Raw genomic sequence first — 15671 nt, forward strand, 5'->3', positions numbered from 1 at the left:
AATCTCTGAGTACCTCCTTTGTGTGTTGTATAATTACTGTTAATACCTGATTTCGCAGTTATTTATAGCCTTGATGTATTACTTGACTGTTGCTAGTACCTCATTTACTATTCTGACCACCTTGAACAGCCTTCTACATGATACTTCCTGGAGTGTCTAGTCTTTTATCCTCTGGTTGTGTCTTCTAATTTCTCTCTGGCTGTAATACAGTCTCATATCTTTGCTTCAGACAGTATTTTCAGTGTTGTATTGCAGGGTTCATCATTGATGCCAGGGAGTGTAGTAAGACTAGTGCACAGGCAGAAGGTGGGGACTCTTAGTGTCCTAAAGTGACTTTGAGAGGCCACAGTTCACACAGCTCCTGGTTCCAACTAGGTATAGGGCCATTTATACTCTGCCTAAGTTCAGACTGCCACCGAAAGAAGAACTCCATCCTCTTGCCAGAGGCACTCATTTCCACCTGGCCTTTTGTGTTGGCACTTAGTTTATGTGGCTGTTTAATGAGCCAGACCAAGGATTGATCCAGCTGCAAACTAATCTTGCATTTCTTCTGGTTTGCTTTTTGGGTCAGTTCCCTGATCTGCTTTACAGTGCAGCTGTAAGATGCAAGTGTCAGCACAAACAAGGTAGAGGAACAAATGACTGAGGTCAGAAAGGACCACCTCTTTTGGCAGGTGTCCCGATTTATGCTGCAGGTTGAACGTCCTGGGTTGCACACTTGCTGAGAACTGGCAAATGGGAATTGCCGCCTTGCACAGGAGCAAGAGTCTGCCAAAAAGGTGATTGGCAACATCACTCATCTTTAAATGGCAGCAGCTTCTGGCTCCCTGTTCAGTTTCTATTGACAAGCTCTGTCTTTAATACAGGAGACGTATGTGAAGTCTGGCACCCTAGCCTTAGAAAGTTGTTCATCCCTGATGGAAAGAACCTAGTGGTACAGGTTACATAAAGGACTCTCTGCAATGTAAACTGGCATAACTAAATGCCTTATAGAAGATAAGCATAATTACCCAAACCCCTAGGTAGAAGCACCCATAACATTTGCCAAACAAAAATGCAGATAATTAGAAGATCTGGCTTAGCACATTCTGAAATTGGTATGTCGGATCTAAAAATCTCTGATTCAGTCTTTCTAGCTCGTTGAGTTGGATTTCCAGTTGGGAGATTCATTCAGCCGGGCTTAGGTTTTAAACCAGATATATAAAAAACACCAAAGCCTTTGCCTCAGGGTCTGCCATGGGAGTTACATTCCTGGATAAATCGGAATACCATCTGTACTGCCAACTGCGATGTGAGAGAGTTAAGTGCGGTTTTCTAAGCAACAAAAGGCACCTAACAAAAAATAGGTAATACCTCTTTCCAGGCTACTTTACTTTTCCTAGACTGTCCCAGGCCTCTGAAGGGTTTATTTCAGGTTGTGACTCGAAGTCACCCAGATCTAACTTACCTGAAGCCCTAGGCAGACAGGCAGGCAGATAATGTTACCTAAATGGGCCATAAGTGATGTCTGAATTGGATAATAAATCCTAATCTGTTTATTAAAAATGGAGGCAAATAGTTTTGACAAGACAGAGTCTGAACTAGAGAGGACTGTTGGTGGCAAAATGAAAGAACTGTGGTGAATGGATGGTAAATTAAGTTTCTACTGTTTAATTGTGCTGATGATTTTGGCAAAGTTGATCATGGGAGGCACTGCAGAAGCTCAGTCACTGGGCAGTGGTGGCTTATGTTCTGTCAAAATTCACTCCCTTTTGTGATATATTAATTATCAGGCAAAAACACAACCATAGTTAAGGGTAAATACATATCAGGAACTGAAGGAAGAAAGTTTTCCAGAAACATTGTAATTAAGTGCAAACTAGATACTTTAATTTTAGAATGTTTACGTAAATCTATACATGTTAATGGACAGAAATGCATGTCTAAATACCCTGAAGTTTTGCCCGGGAGTGATGTAGTAATTACCTGGTTATGAGTTGTGCATGTTAATTTTTGTAGATGATTTATCTGGTTTATCTGGCTTTTAAAGACATGATATTTTCCTTTTTTATTTTTACTTTTTTAATGCTCCTATTTTCACAACAGAGCACAGATAGCATATTTAACATTGCATTCCTATAATTATAAGTGAAAGGGGGAAGCGCAGGCAAGAGTAGACAACAAGAAGCAGGAGCTGAAGGTGAGGAAGCTACTCAGTTAATCTGTGAGGAGGAGATAATGGGCAATAACATGAAGCCAGCGCAGAGTGGCAGAGTGACCAGAGTGGCAAGCAGGAAGGACACTTTTATCGGCATTGTTTCAAACCAGCTCTAACAGTAAGTATTAAGAAAGGAAAAGAAGCAATTACAGTAACAAACCCTAATTGAACTTTGAAATACATTTTAATAATGTGCAGTAAAGGAACTATATCTTTACTTAAGCAACTGAGGCATGTTCTGGATGTGATCTGCTTACCTGCTTGAAGAGAAACACACATCCAATGACAAATTTTGGTTGATTTTGTAATTGAGGGCGCATGCTTATGAATTTGCAAATAAGACCTAGCATAGGGACTTTCAATGTAGCAAGTATTTTTGTTAGTGAGGCCTGGGCTAGGCGTGAAAACCCTCCATTGTAAATGCAGTTGAGTGTCTGTTTTGTCTGAAAAGTAATCAAAGATACAGATTGTATGAACCTTCAATATTCATTGTAATTTACCTCTGAAAGATTCAGCTGGTTTGTTTTGTGATTGCTTTTCAAAAGGAAATGATGCATTGTAATCAATTTACTGTTGCGCAGTTTTAAATGTCAGGGGCATTTTTGTTACTTAACTAGAAGACCCATGCAAGGCATGATGCAGACTTTTTGAAGTAAGGCTATTTTAAGGATTAACTTCTAAGAAATTTCAGGTTCAGCATGTCTAAGTACAGTATATGCTTTCTTACTGTTTGCTTTTATTTTAATTAAAAGTCAAGCAGCACTTGCATTAATTGAGATATATTTTTGATAATTTCATTCCATCGCTATTTTTCTGATGATTCTTTTAAATGTAATAAGTACACAAACTAATGACTGTGATCACGTTTGAATATTGACACTGTTTTGAAAGTTCTTGGGAAATAGTAAATGTTTCTTTATTATCAAAATACGTATTTGAATGTATAATTCAATTAAAATGTCATAATCATAAAATGTTTAAAGAAACAAACTGCTCTATGCGCTAATTTGAAAAAAAGAACTTTTTAAATGGAACTCCATGTAGCTTTTGTAGATACTTAGGCCTCTCTTCACTGTTGGTTGAGTTTATTTAAAGAGCTTTTCTAGTCACCTTTGAACCCAAATGATTTCTCCAGATGTACAGAAGTGAACAATGTAAAAATCTTGCTGCTTCAGCAGAACAGGATCCAGCTGGCAGGGAACTGGATCTGCAAGTCATTGGTTACAGCTGTGTTTCGATTTATGTGATGGTTGAAAAAATAAATTACTGGATTAAATGGCTAGAAAGAGGACTCTTTGTTTAGCCCTTGTGTGGGGACTGAAAGTGTTTATGGTGCTGTTTTCTACAGAGCCTTTGCAAAGTTAGCTGGACAAATAGACTTATTCAAAACTTCTCTGAAATGTTGCACATTCAGCTTTATTTCTTTACAGAAGAAACTGTATGTTTTTGTGTAATGCTGTCAGCCAGCAACCGTTTTTAAGGTCTCTTGGCCTTTGAGAGTGGCGGTAGCATTTTAGCAATGTCTTTTAGGCATTGCAGTTTATCACTGGAAGGCAGTTTCCTTTAGTTAAAGGTTTTAAAATGCATTTCTTGGCATGCACACAAATACATGTAGGGACTCTGTCAAACTCATAACTTTTTAATGGGTTTAATATTTCAGCTTTGTATACCACTTACCTTTTGCTCTACATAATAATGCTGATGTAATTGTAAATTGGGTGCACAGTAATTTACAGAGCAGGCACAATGAAATCAGAAACTAAAGCCAAGTGTTTGGATTATCATAGATCTTATTTTTATGTTCGAATGACAGTGATTATGTCTTATTACCTGATATCCTGATTCTGCAAAGATTTACATGCTTAATTTCACTGAACAGTTCCGCTGTCTTTGCTAGGGCTGCATGGTACAGAGAGCTCATCATAGCTTTGTTAGCTATTTTGCTAAGAAATGTGTTAATTTTTTTTTAATTCTTTATAAGAGTATAGTCCTCTGAAATCCCATGAGCTGCCTTTTCTATTGAAGGTAGTGGAGGTTGAAGGAGTTGAGATGTAACTTCTTGCAGTGAAGTTCTGACTCCACAGAAATCACTGGGCATTTTGCCACTGACTTCTCTTAGGCTACAATTTCACCTTTAGAACTGGATTTCAATGCTTTTACATGTAACAAATATCACAAGACCCACAAGTGATTTCTCTTAAGTAGTACAACTGCTTGTGAAGTGATAGGCTACCAAATGTGAACAAAATATTTGATAGTAGACCAACAGTAGTTTTAAAGGCTTCTTGCAGATGCTATGGAAAGATAAATAATAGCATATAACTTTCAGTCACAACAGACAGTGAGCATATAGTGCATTTTTTAAAGCTTTAGCTGGCTTTCAGCATAATAGTTTGCAAAGCCAGGAGCTTTTCAGCACTTATATCTGTTTATTCAGCAATATTTCTTAGCAATTATTTTAGGCTGACCATTTAGTTTCATTTTACAGTCATAAAGCAGTCAGTAGCTGTAGCCGAGTATCAGTTACATTGTATTTATTACAACATTTCTAAAACAGTGTATAAACATGGAAAATTATGGTTGTGATTAGATCGTAATTGTTGTCTTATCAAGATCTAATTACTTTTCTAAAAACAGTTTGCACAAATCATTTTCAAAGGATCACCTTTATAAAATCCTGCACAACACTGACCAAGGAGAGCTAAATACCAGAACAGGAGTTCTTTTCCAAGGCAAAAATGAAATCAAACAAGTTGGCCAAGTTCCATCATAAGCCACCCTCAGAAATACCAGAGAGAGGCTTAAAATATTTTAAATAGAATATTTACCCTTCCCCCTTTTTTATTGTCCCCGAGCAGCATTATTACATTAAGAGCCATGCGACAGAAAGTCATGGTGATGCAGAATAAATAACCATAATGTATCAAAAGCAGACAAAGGTGTGATTGATCTGTCTGGAATTGGCAGACTGTTTCGCTGTGTCAGGCTGTTTCTTTGATCAATGAAGGTATAGCCTCTGACCCTTAAAAAAAATCAATGAGATTGATTGAAAGGAGAGAGAGAACTATGAGAATGCAGGATAGCTTTAACCTTCACTGTCTAGAAAATAGGCATTGAACCTGCTATTTTGTATTTTCTTATTAAAATGCTTTGCTTTTCCCCAGCCTACTTTTGAAACCTCTTAAAACAAGGCTGTAGAAATGGTGTGTCCAAATGTTTCTCACAAACGTTTATCTTCAAATCACAGTGTTAAGAAAATAGGAGGGGTTTTTTCTATAGCAGAATTCTGTACATTCTGTTACTGTTTGCAGTATGTACAGAATGCCTTTAACTTCCTTTCATAAACTCTGATTCTTATTTGGCATATACCTGTCTAAGAATTGGTGCTCAGAAATATAGTTCAGATCATTTCAGAGACACTAGCCATCCAAATAAAATTACTTCAATTGCCCTATTTGCAGGATCAGGCCCACTGATGACTGCAACGATAGTGTGAAACCAGCATGGAGGGGTGGCTTCTGGGAATAAACAACATATTTTGGTGATCTTGTTCCACGTAATCTTGCATTTTTATCGATTTATATATATATCTTTATATACGTCTACCTAATTAGTAAGGAAAGAGTAAAAATGTCATAGTGGAATATTTACGAAGCGGGATTTTTAAAATAGTGCTTGGCACTTTATGTCTTTCTTATTGAACAGACTGCAAATGCAAACTAAACTGTTTAGTCAAAAACAGTTTTATGAAGACTTGGAATTTCATTTTAGTACCAGGCCTTTTCTTCACATTGTGCCGATGCTGTATTAAGCAGTAACAGAAAGCAATTAGTGAAGTAAGTATAAGAAGTGATCATAAATAGAAAAGCTAATTCATTCATTATTTCATGCTTTTGAATCTCAAGAAAACATAGGTCAAAAAAGAATAAATATAATAGTGGTTAGTTTTCACAAATAATTACTTTTTTAATTGAAAATGTCAATGAAATCAAGGTCTATTGAATGGTATTCATATAGTTTCAAAGTAATTCAGACTGCAATAATTTCTGCTGTCATATGTCTGTGTTTTAATAAAGGGCAGGTAAATTGACAAGTCAGCAAGGAGACGGTATAATAGCATTTCTTGAGTAAGAAGGAGCTTGCATAGGGAGAGAAAGATATTGCTGTTTCTCTATTTTTATTTGTGTAATTTCCTTTCTCTAGTAGTTGTGTAGGCTATATATTTTTTTTAATACTTCACAATCAGGTGGGAATTTCAGCTAAGTTATGGAAGGGACTGTTTGTAAAAAATAAGGCAAAGTCTGGGTGTAGCATTTCTAAACAAGAAAATAAGAGGTTAGATTTTTGTGATAGGTCTGGGACTAGACAGCTGTGGGATTTTTCTGAAGTCTGTCCATTTGCTGTTTGTCGGTAGGGTGAGAAGGTATGGACAATCATGCAAAACTATGACGTATGCTTAGACACAGGTCACTCTAACAGTCTCATTCTTCTAAGTCATTTAAATGCTACATTAAAGGAAGCTAAACCTTTTCTTTTAATGGGTAACCCTTTCATCTGCACTGTGATGAAGAAACTTTTGCTCCTAGAAAATGAAGAGGGATGAGGGTGTTACCTCCCAGTTTGAGCACACTGAGAATATGAAGAACTGCAAAGTCAGAACACTTGATATTAATGCATTTTTCCCTTCATGTTAGACACATTTTGATTTTGCTCCAATAGTATCTACTTCTTGTAGTTACATTCTCTTAACATTACTTGTTATTCCAGAGAATCTTTATCTTTCACACAAAGTTTGTATTAATACTGCAAATAACCTTATTCTTGCTGTCTAAGAAACAAAAGGCCCATCCTGTACTTGAACAGATTTTGATATCTGACATCCATGTCCAGCCTCACCTCTCCTCCCTCTCTGTCCATAACTAATAATCCAGGAAACGCCTTTTTAAATTTTTTTTTTTTTAATTTTTTTATTTTTTGGTTTTGGGTGGTTTCAGCAATGGCTGCTACTCTCATTCTGTTCTTCATGTGCACAAACTGCATCTTCCCAGTGTGGATGTGAATGCTGTCCCCTTGTGGATGATGCTCACAGTCTTAACTGCTACCTGAAAAACTGAGCAGTACCCTTCATCCAGTTTAAGGTGGTGTCTGGTGCACTGCATTCATTTAGCATTGCTAAAAGACAGAGTTAAGATTCTTTTTGTATCTCATCCCACTGCCAGCTAAATCTTTCCCAGAAAAGATGCAAAGCTGAGGTAATTTTTTTCCATCTGTGAGGGGTCAGTTACTGCAACAAAGTCGTTCCTGGCTGGAGTATAAGCACCTACGCTAGCAGCTGAATAATTTTGTAGACTGATTTTTTACATTTCTACTAATGAAAACAGCTGGGTCATTAAATCCAGCAATCGATCTCCAATTATAACCTCTCTTGGATAGCACAGCACCCTGCCCTGGCAGGTGCCCTTCCCACAGACAGATCCCCAGCCTCTGCCTCTGCCGTGAAACACCTATTTGCTGCCCTTGTTCCATACGCACTCCTAGAACCTCTAGGAGCACAAATTCCTCCCCAAAATATCATTGACATGGCTCAGGGGATAATTCTGCAATTTGACATTCACAGCGTTGCGTGGACTAAGGCTGTGTGTACGGTCTCTTCAGCTGTAAAGCAGATCTATGGTTAAAAAAAGGTGTGGTTCTGCTTGGAAACAGAGGCAGTGTGTACAGACAGTGATGTAACTGTAAATGTAATGGGTTTTTCTTTCACTGTTATTATTTGAGTCTATCAGCAGAATAGATTAAATTTAAGAGATCAAAATTCTGCATACCTGCTACCCGGATTCTTTCTTTCCTCCTGAGAAACTGAGAGAAGGATATGTGACACTTGCTGGAGCATTTTTATGAAAAGCTTTTTGATCTTTTCAGGACCTGCACAGGAATAAAAAAAAAAGTTAAATAGATGACATTTAATCTTCATACAGCAAATAATAATTACAAGCAAGTTTTTAAAGTGGTTCTGCTCATATTCAAATCCGATGCTTCTTTTCTCCTTGCATTGCATGAGGATTTACCGTACTGTGGATGCAAAATGTAAATGATTGGGCAATTCTGTGAAATTCAGACATACATACAAAAATGTCTTTCCAACTTTTTCACACTTACCCTCAAACTGAAAATGGATTTTCCTACTGGTTGATTAACCAGAAATTAGTTGTTCCTAACTAGGTTGAGGGGAAAAGTGTTCTGTAATATTGGATTAGTGAGAGGAGTGAAGAGCTTCAGTTTAATTCAACTAGTCTTCTATTTTTAATCTCCAAGGAAACAGCTGAGTTGAATGTTAATTAAACAGCAGTCTTTGATCCACCCAGCCACTCCCAGAGGCATAATAATAATATATAAGCGCACACACAGCAAATATATAATAGGTATATTTAAAGGAGTGCATCTAACCTTGCCATATTCACATTTAAAATGTTTCTTGCTGACCCATCCTTATATTATTTAAATAGGCAAAGGGAAAAAGAGGGGAAAATGCTAAATTAAACTTTGATGATCTGAAAGGTAGGGCAGCAGAGTAAGCATGAGTTCCTATTTTGAGGATGTATAAGGGTTAATGATTAGAAGAGTGAAATCAGGAAAGACCTTAAGCCCAGATCTATGACAGTGGTAATTGAGCTGATTGATTACGACATCTCGTTTCAGACGACTATTGATTTAATCTAGTCTGCAGTCCCATTGGCCCCAGAGGTGCTCCCAAGTGAGGCTCAGCACTTGAACCTGGGTACTCTTCCCTACTCACAGTCTGGATATAAATTTCCAGGATCTGCAGCCATTTATAATTTTCACTCATCTTCATGCTTTTATTCAAAAGCTTCTAATTTTGTCAGGCTAATGTTTTTAACCATTGAGTGAGCCGACGTAGGGAAAATGAAATGGCACAGACTGGAAAGGGTGGGGTTTTTTTTAAAAAAAAAAGCAAGAGAGAGAGCTGGGGCTATGTGGCTAGTATTTGCATCTGTTGTTTCTGATTCGCAGAGCTAGCAAAGGCTGCTTTTGGAGGCAGTCCACAAAGCTGGGCTATCAGTAGGCAGTTTGCTGTACGCGCACGTTCAATTATTAAAATAGTAGACTTTTTTTTCTGTCTGATAGCCATAGCGAGGTCATGACATTAATTTATCCAGGGTATTGTGGGTAACTATACAGAAAAAAAGCATAAAGGGCACAGATGCTGGAGCAGCAAAAAATGGATGGGTCTGAGCAAAAGGAGATTAAGAGGCGATGACCAATCTAATGTACGTATAGCAGTAAGAAGCCGGCATCCGTCACAGGCTATTGATGGCAATAAGTATTTTAAGCCATGCTGTGCATGTGTTAATTTTTTTTCTCGTACCTCAGTAAATGCTAAGCTGAATGCTGTATTCCTGTATTTTCTCAGTTTCCCAAATCTGATTTCGGTCTTGTTTTTGTTGTCTCATGCTTGGCGTTCACTGCTCGCTCTCTGTCTCTGTCTGTGGGTGTGTGTCTGTCTCCATCTCTCCCTCTCTCTGAGATTACAAACTTAACTGTTTCCTAATTGTCTACTTTTCCTAAGAAATTAATTACCATCACAACAACCGGTCATAAGCGTGTACTAACTGGGCTTAGGGCGTGTACCCCAGCGTTCTGGCTTCCTTTCTTTACTTCGGGGCTGCACAGTGTTTTCTTTTGGACCTTTCCTGTGAGTGGATGCCCTTCACGTTTGCTGCCACCATAAGGTTGCCAAGCGGCTACCTGAGCTGGGACTGCGGTGTAGCACTGCATCCTGGGACCTCCCTGCCCGGTTACGCCGAGAGTTTCTACGGCACCAGGCAGCTTTGAGAATTGGCTGGCGAATTGCGTATCACCTGTCCCCCCCCTCTGGTAAATAATTTTTATACCGCGAATCACAGTGGTGTGGTATTATCTGGAAAAATAATTCCCAAATACTGTTGGCGTAAAAAGGGAAAAGCCGAAAGATTGTCAACACCGTAAGTCATTAAATTCCCTTGCCTTAAGAACAAAGGAACAAGGTAAAAATGCACACAATAATTATGCTCTGTGGATTTTCATAGCCTGTCAGACAACTTGTGCCTGTGTTTCAGTTAACAGCCTTTGTGCTTTGTTTAGTGTTGTGTATTTTATATACGCGTCTTGAGTTTCTCTGTGTATGTGTGTGTGTATTCGATGTACGTGTATGTGCGCAGACTGCTCTACCAACACGGAGCAAATACCATACAGATAAATACACAAGTGTAGCTCAAACATGCATTTTCAGTACTCGGTGTGGTGGTGCGGATGTATTGCCATTGTTCTCTCACAGTGCTCCCTCTGACGCAATCAGCTTCTATTTTTTATTTTTTTTAATTAAGAAATCTAAAATTAAAAAAAAAAAAAAAAAGAGAAAAGAAATTACTTGGTCCAGTTAAATACTGATTGAAGTCCAGAAACTCACGATTTCAGCACAGTGAATGGTGACTCAGACTCTGGCAGTGTTTTGGCTATGAGACAATTCCTACTTATAAAGAGCACAATGAGTGGGGGGGGGGGAAAGAAAGATAGCATTAATTTTGAGGAAGATTAATATTAGTCTTTTTAATGTTCATAATTTTCTGAATAAATGAATCCTTGTAGCTTTTGAGAGCTAGTGTGTCCTTCCCACTGGTATTTATTCGAGCAAAGGAAAAAATGAAGAAGGCGTAGAATAAACTCCTAAGACTGTTCAAGAATTACTGGCATTATTTCTCTCTACATCACGTGTGAGCCTGGGTTGCCTGCTATTCCTGAGGCAGAGGATCGAGGATGAAAGTCTGTGTGTCAGAGCCTGTTTTCACAACTGCATTTGGAGATCTGTCTTATTGATTAGGAAAAAAAGGGGGTGGGAATAGGAGTGTGAGGTGAGGGGAGGACCGACTGACTACTGGCTTGTTGCAGCTCAAGACATTTTCTTCCGGAAAGATGTCAAACAACTGAGACACAGCAACAGAGGAAGTAGAAAGGTGGAAAAATAAGAAGAGGGACCCTTTGGAAGAAATGAAGGCATTCCTTATGAGAGCCTTGAGGCTTTTTTTTCTTCTAACATCTGACCCACAAGGGCTAGAGTGACAGCGTCATGCAAATGCTGCAGTCCAGCAGGTCTGAGAGAGGGTGGATGCTAGAGAGTGAGTTAATGTTAATGATGAGTGCAGTGAAAATACCAGCCGATACCACCCCCTCCACACACAACTGCTCTGAGTCAGCATCCGCTGCTTTGCCTTGCCTTTTTGTGCGTGTGTGTGTGTATGTGCGCGCGCATGTGTATGTGTGTGTGTGTGTGCGTGTGTGTGCTAGTGACTGTGTGTGTGCATGGAAGGTAAAGCCAGTCAGTCAGTGAGAAGCAAAGGTACGTTTGAGAGCAACTAAAATCTGACTGATTTCCATCTTCAGAGCATCAGATGTATTCCCTAAAGAGGATGGGTCTATGCGATGGGGGTGGTATAATTATGTTAATGTCATATTTATAGAGGGGAGAGATTTTTCATTCTAATTATTGATTTGAAAGCTGTGGTCAAAATTGTTTGTTAAATCATGATCAGCTTTTAAAAAAGAAATTGAATGAAATCTAAGGACTGCTATACATATATATATATCTCATATATTTTGTTTCGTTTAACTATTTTGTGTCTGAGGCATAACTGATTGAATGGTGCACAGTGACAAAGAAACGGCTCTTATATAATGTTGCATTATATCATCAGCTGAAATAATATTTTAAATAATCCAAAATGTTCTGAAATCTAAAGTATCATTCTGGAGGGGAGGGTGAAGGGCAGGGATGGGGGTGGGGGGCGCTGGCAAATCTTTTCTTCAGCAGAGCGCTCTGTACAGCTTTCTTGTAAATGGATGATTCACCTGTTCGACCAGCAGAGATTCTAATTCTTCCCCCCCTCTTCTCTTTTTTTTCCCTTTTTAAAGCTGAACGGCTTCCCGAAGAGCACTGAGTTTTCTATGCCAGATTCTGCTCCAGTGGCTAGGACCTTTATGGCTGCTGTTTCTTTTGCTCTGGGCTCTGATGGAGGAAAAAAAAAAAAAAAAAGCCACGGTGGATCCTGTCCCTAAAGTAGAAATTTTCTTTTTCGTTCTGCAAACAAGGCTAAAGATCGGAGGAGAATGAATGCGAAAGTAATTCGGGATTGTGGTCGTGCCATTAAAAGTGTTCGGCTTCAGAATGAAATTATTTGGGAAATCTGAGCATTTCTTCTTACTGTATCGACAGTATTTGAAAGTTATGTGTGCTTTGAGTAATCTGGTTCAAGTGACAACAATCTTTGCATGTCAATGTTTTCTACAGCTTATGGAGCAAAAGCTAGTTTTGCCATTGGAAAGGAAGAAGCTTTTGCTAGCAGCCTGTAGAAGGATTAAATGTTGAACGTGGGGAAGAGGCAAAAAGTGAATACACGCCCAAAGGTTATCCTTGCATCGTGAATGGGTTTAAAGTACTCTAACCCAGGGCCCACCTGAACAGTAGGACTAAAAGTATAATGGGGAAATATTTCAATTAGAAACCCCTTAACAAGCATTTAATCCTTCTTTCAGGCATTAAGGGAAATAGAATAAAATTGTTATTGTACCAGTCTGCTGGAAGCAGATTTTAACCCATTTTTAGACGCTTCCCTCTGATGCATTATAATATGGCTACTTGCGGGACGAGGCAGTGAAGATTTTTTTCCTGTATTCTGTTTTTTCTTTTCAAAAGTTAAGGACTATACTCTAAGAAAAGTCTGTTCAGTCAGCTGATACATTGTTTGAATGTATGTATGCGTCTTGCCTGCTTATTTGATCTTTTCTGCCCCCTACTTGAAACTGTGGTTTGTTTATCTGGGGGGAAGGAGGGGTTGTTAATTTGAGGGGGATGTTGTTTTTTGGGTTGGTTTTGGTTTTGGTTGGGTTTTTTTTAACAATAGCAGTGAAAGTTTTACTGGCAGTGATTATGACTACTAAGCAATTCAGTTTATTGGAAGACGAATTCTACTGGATCATATCGGACTTTTCCTAGTCCCTGAGACCCTAACTTGTGAGGTTTTTTAGCAACAATCACAAGTCAGGCTCTTGGGACCTAGGCGGAGGGGAACCAGCAGCTTTGGACTGTGATTGTGTCTCTGCAGAATTTAGAGAACCAAAGGAGCTTTCCTTGTCTGGAAGGGAAAAAAAAGAAAATATACCTATTACAAATGTTAAGTAGCAGAACTGTTCCTAAAAGAACTGTTATCCATTGTGCAACATTAGGCTTTTACATATTTGTATGTTTAGAAAACTAGACTAGATGCCATATAACATTTAGAATTAAAATTTAGCCTGAATACCAGTTTGCACCTCCAAAAAAAAAATAACCCCAACTCAAAACAGATACTAAAATATACAAAAGGCTTTCAACCATAATATTATTATTATTATAGACAATTCTGATAGGTAATTACCACAAAGTATATTTTCAGCTGTATTGTTACATCATTGATTAACTTTTAAAATCTAAAGCATAAACACTGATGTTGAGGCCTAGAAAACATTCATTCTATTGTTCGAATAATGATTTCAGTCTACAGGAAAACTGTTGCTAGCTTTTCCTGTAACATGGGACAAAGATTATTTTGTAGTTAGTTGCCATCATTTTTCTTTGTCTAAGTGAGAACACAATATGGCATTTAAAATATTCTCTCATTTAATTTACATTTTCATCTGATAGAGAATATTGGTGTAAAAATCATACTACAACATTAAAATCACTTTGCACACAGAATCACATTTCTTGTACCTGTTCAATTTAAACTCAGCCGGCAATACTCTAAGCACCAGACTTCTAGCATCTCCATCACTTTTTGCATTTTGTCCCCCTCTGACAAAAAAAGAAAAGAGTGAGCTTTAGGTTGTCCCTCATGTGTTAAGTACTTCACTGACTTTGCATAAGAAGATTCACAAGCACACAAGTTATTCTCCACTGTTCATTAGTCTTGAACTTCTGATCTACAACACATATTTTGATTTGTATTTCTTAATATTTTATAGGTGGGTTAGTTCTGAGTCATTTTTCTGTTTCTTGTGTCTAACCCAAGATGCTGCAGGACCTTGTTGATACATCAGACTTCACTGAGACAAAGGCTTCACACAGATCAGGCATCTAAGCTATTTGTTCATTTCAGAAGTGGTATTTTGGCTGCAGTATATTTTTTCCACTTGTGTGGGAGGAATTGTGTTTTATTGTAAGCATCAACACTATTGTTAAAATAAATTGTTCTTATCTGTTAGTATAATACTTTTTCTTGTTGTCTTGTTTTCTTAAGAGACAGAAACTATGCGCTGTACATAGTTTTCAAGTTGCTCAAGATATAATTAGTCTTTATATAGTCATAAAAATATTGCCTTAGCAATTACAATGATGATACAGTTCCTGTAAATATTCAATTCTTTTCTTCGTAAACTGTCAATCCCACATGCTAAGAACACTCAGAAGAGCTACTTGCAAACATTCAGACACAGAGGTAATTTTTTAGCACAGATGTGTTATTCAATATCCTTGACTTCTATTTAGGCAATATTAGAAAAGTAGATCTGAGTCTGTATAGAAAAGACGAATGTACCTAGCTAGGTGCTACACTCATGAAGCACTTCGGTAGCAACTGACATGTATTATGTACAATGGTTTTCAGTACTGAAAATGGTCTATTTAAGATACTGATCAGGTGAACAGGTATTCTGTTCATTCAATCTATATAATGAGATAAAACTATATTGTGTGTAGGTATATACATGGCAATATACAATTTAAATTATGCATAGTATTTATCAAAATAAAAATCCTTATAGGTTTAAACAGATATATGATGCACACATCTGTACATATTAAAGATTTCCATTGCATATATTTTTGAATCTCAAAATTTACTTTAATGTGGATGGTTCACATTCAGCACTCTGAATTCATTTTGCATTTAATGCTGTACGTACGATGAAGGTGAAACTGTAGTGTGAAACGTCTGTCTCTGTCAGTCTGAAGATTTCAAATATGCTCTGCTCTGCAGTGAGAGTGAGAAGAAAACGAATCATTAGAAAACCCTACCTGGCTTATTTGGTGCTACAGCAAAAGCCGTAAATATGCAGTACTGCCTCTGCATTACTGCTCGAGTTGGGATAACTCCAGTGGCTCTTCTCTGCCCATTGTACTCACTGCTGCCCCTTGCCATAGAGATGAAAAAGTTGGTACACTGCCTTCCTTTTTCCCTCCTCCCTCTTCTTCCCCAGTTTCAACACAGCAAAACCAGCCTCTGGTACACATTGAACTCCTTGTGGTGGGGCAGAGGTGGATGGATGGGAGGGAGAATCCCAGTCTTCACTCGGCCAGAATTCCCACCAAGATCAACAAGATGTTTCCGTGTTCTGGGACTACATGACAATGCCTACAAGACTCCATGCAGAAAGCAGTCTTATTTAC

This window comes from Strix aluco, chromosome 2 (assembly GCF_031877795.1).
Source record: "Strix aluco isolate bStrAlu1 chromosome 2, bStrAlu1.hap1, whole genome shotgun sequence".
NCBI classification, from domain to species: Eukaryota; Metazoa; Chordata; class Aves; order Strigiformes; family Strigidae; genus Strix; species Strix aluco.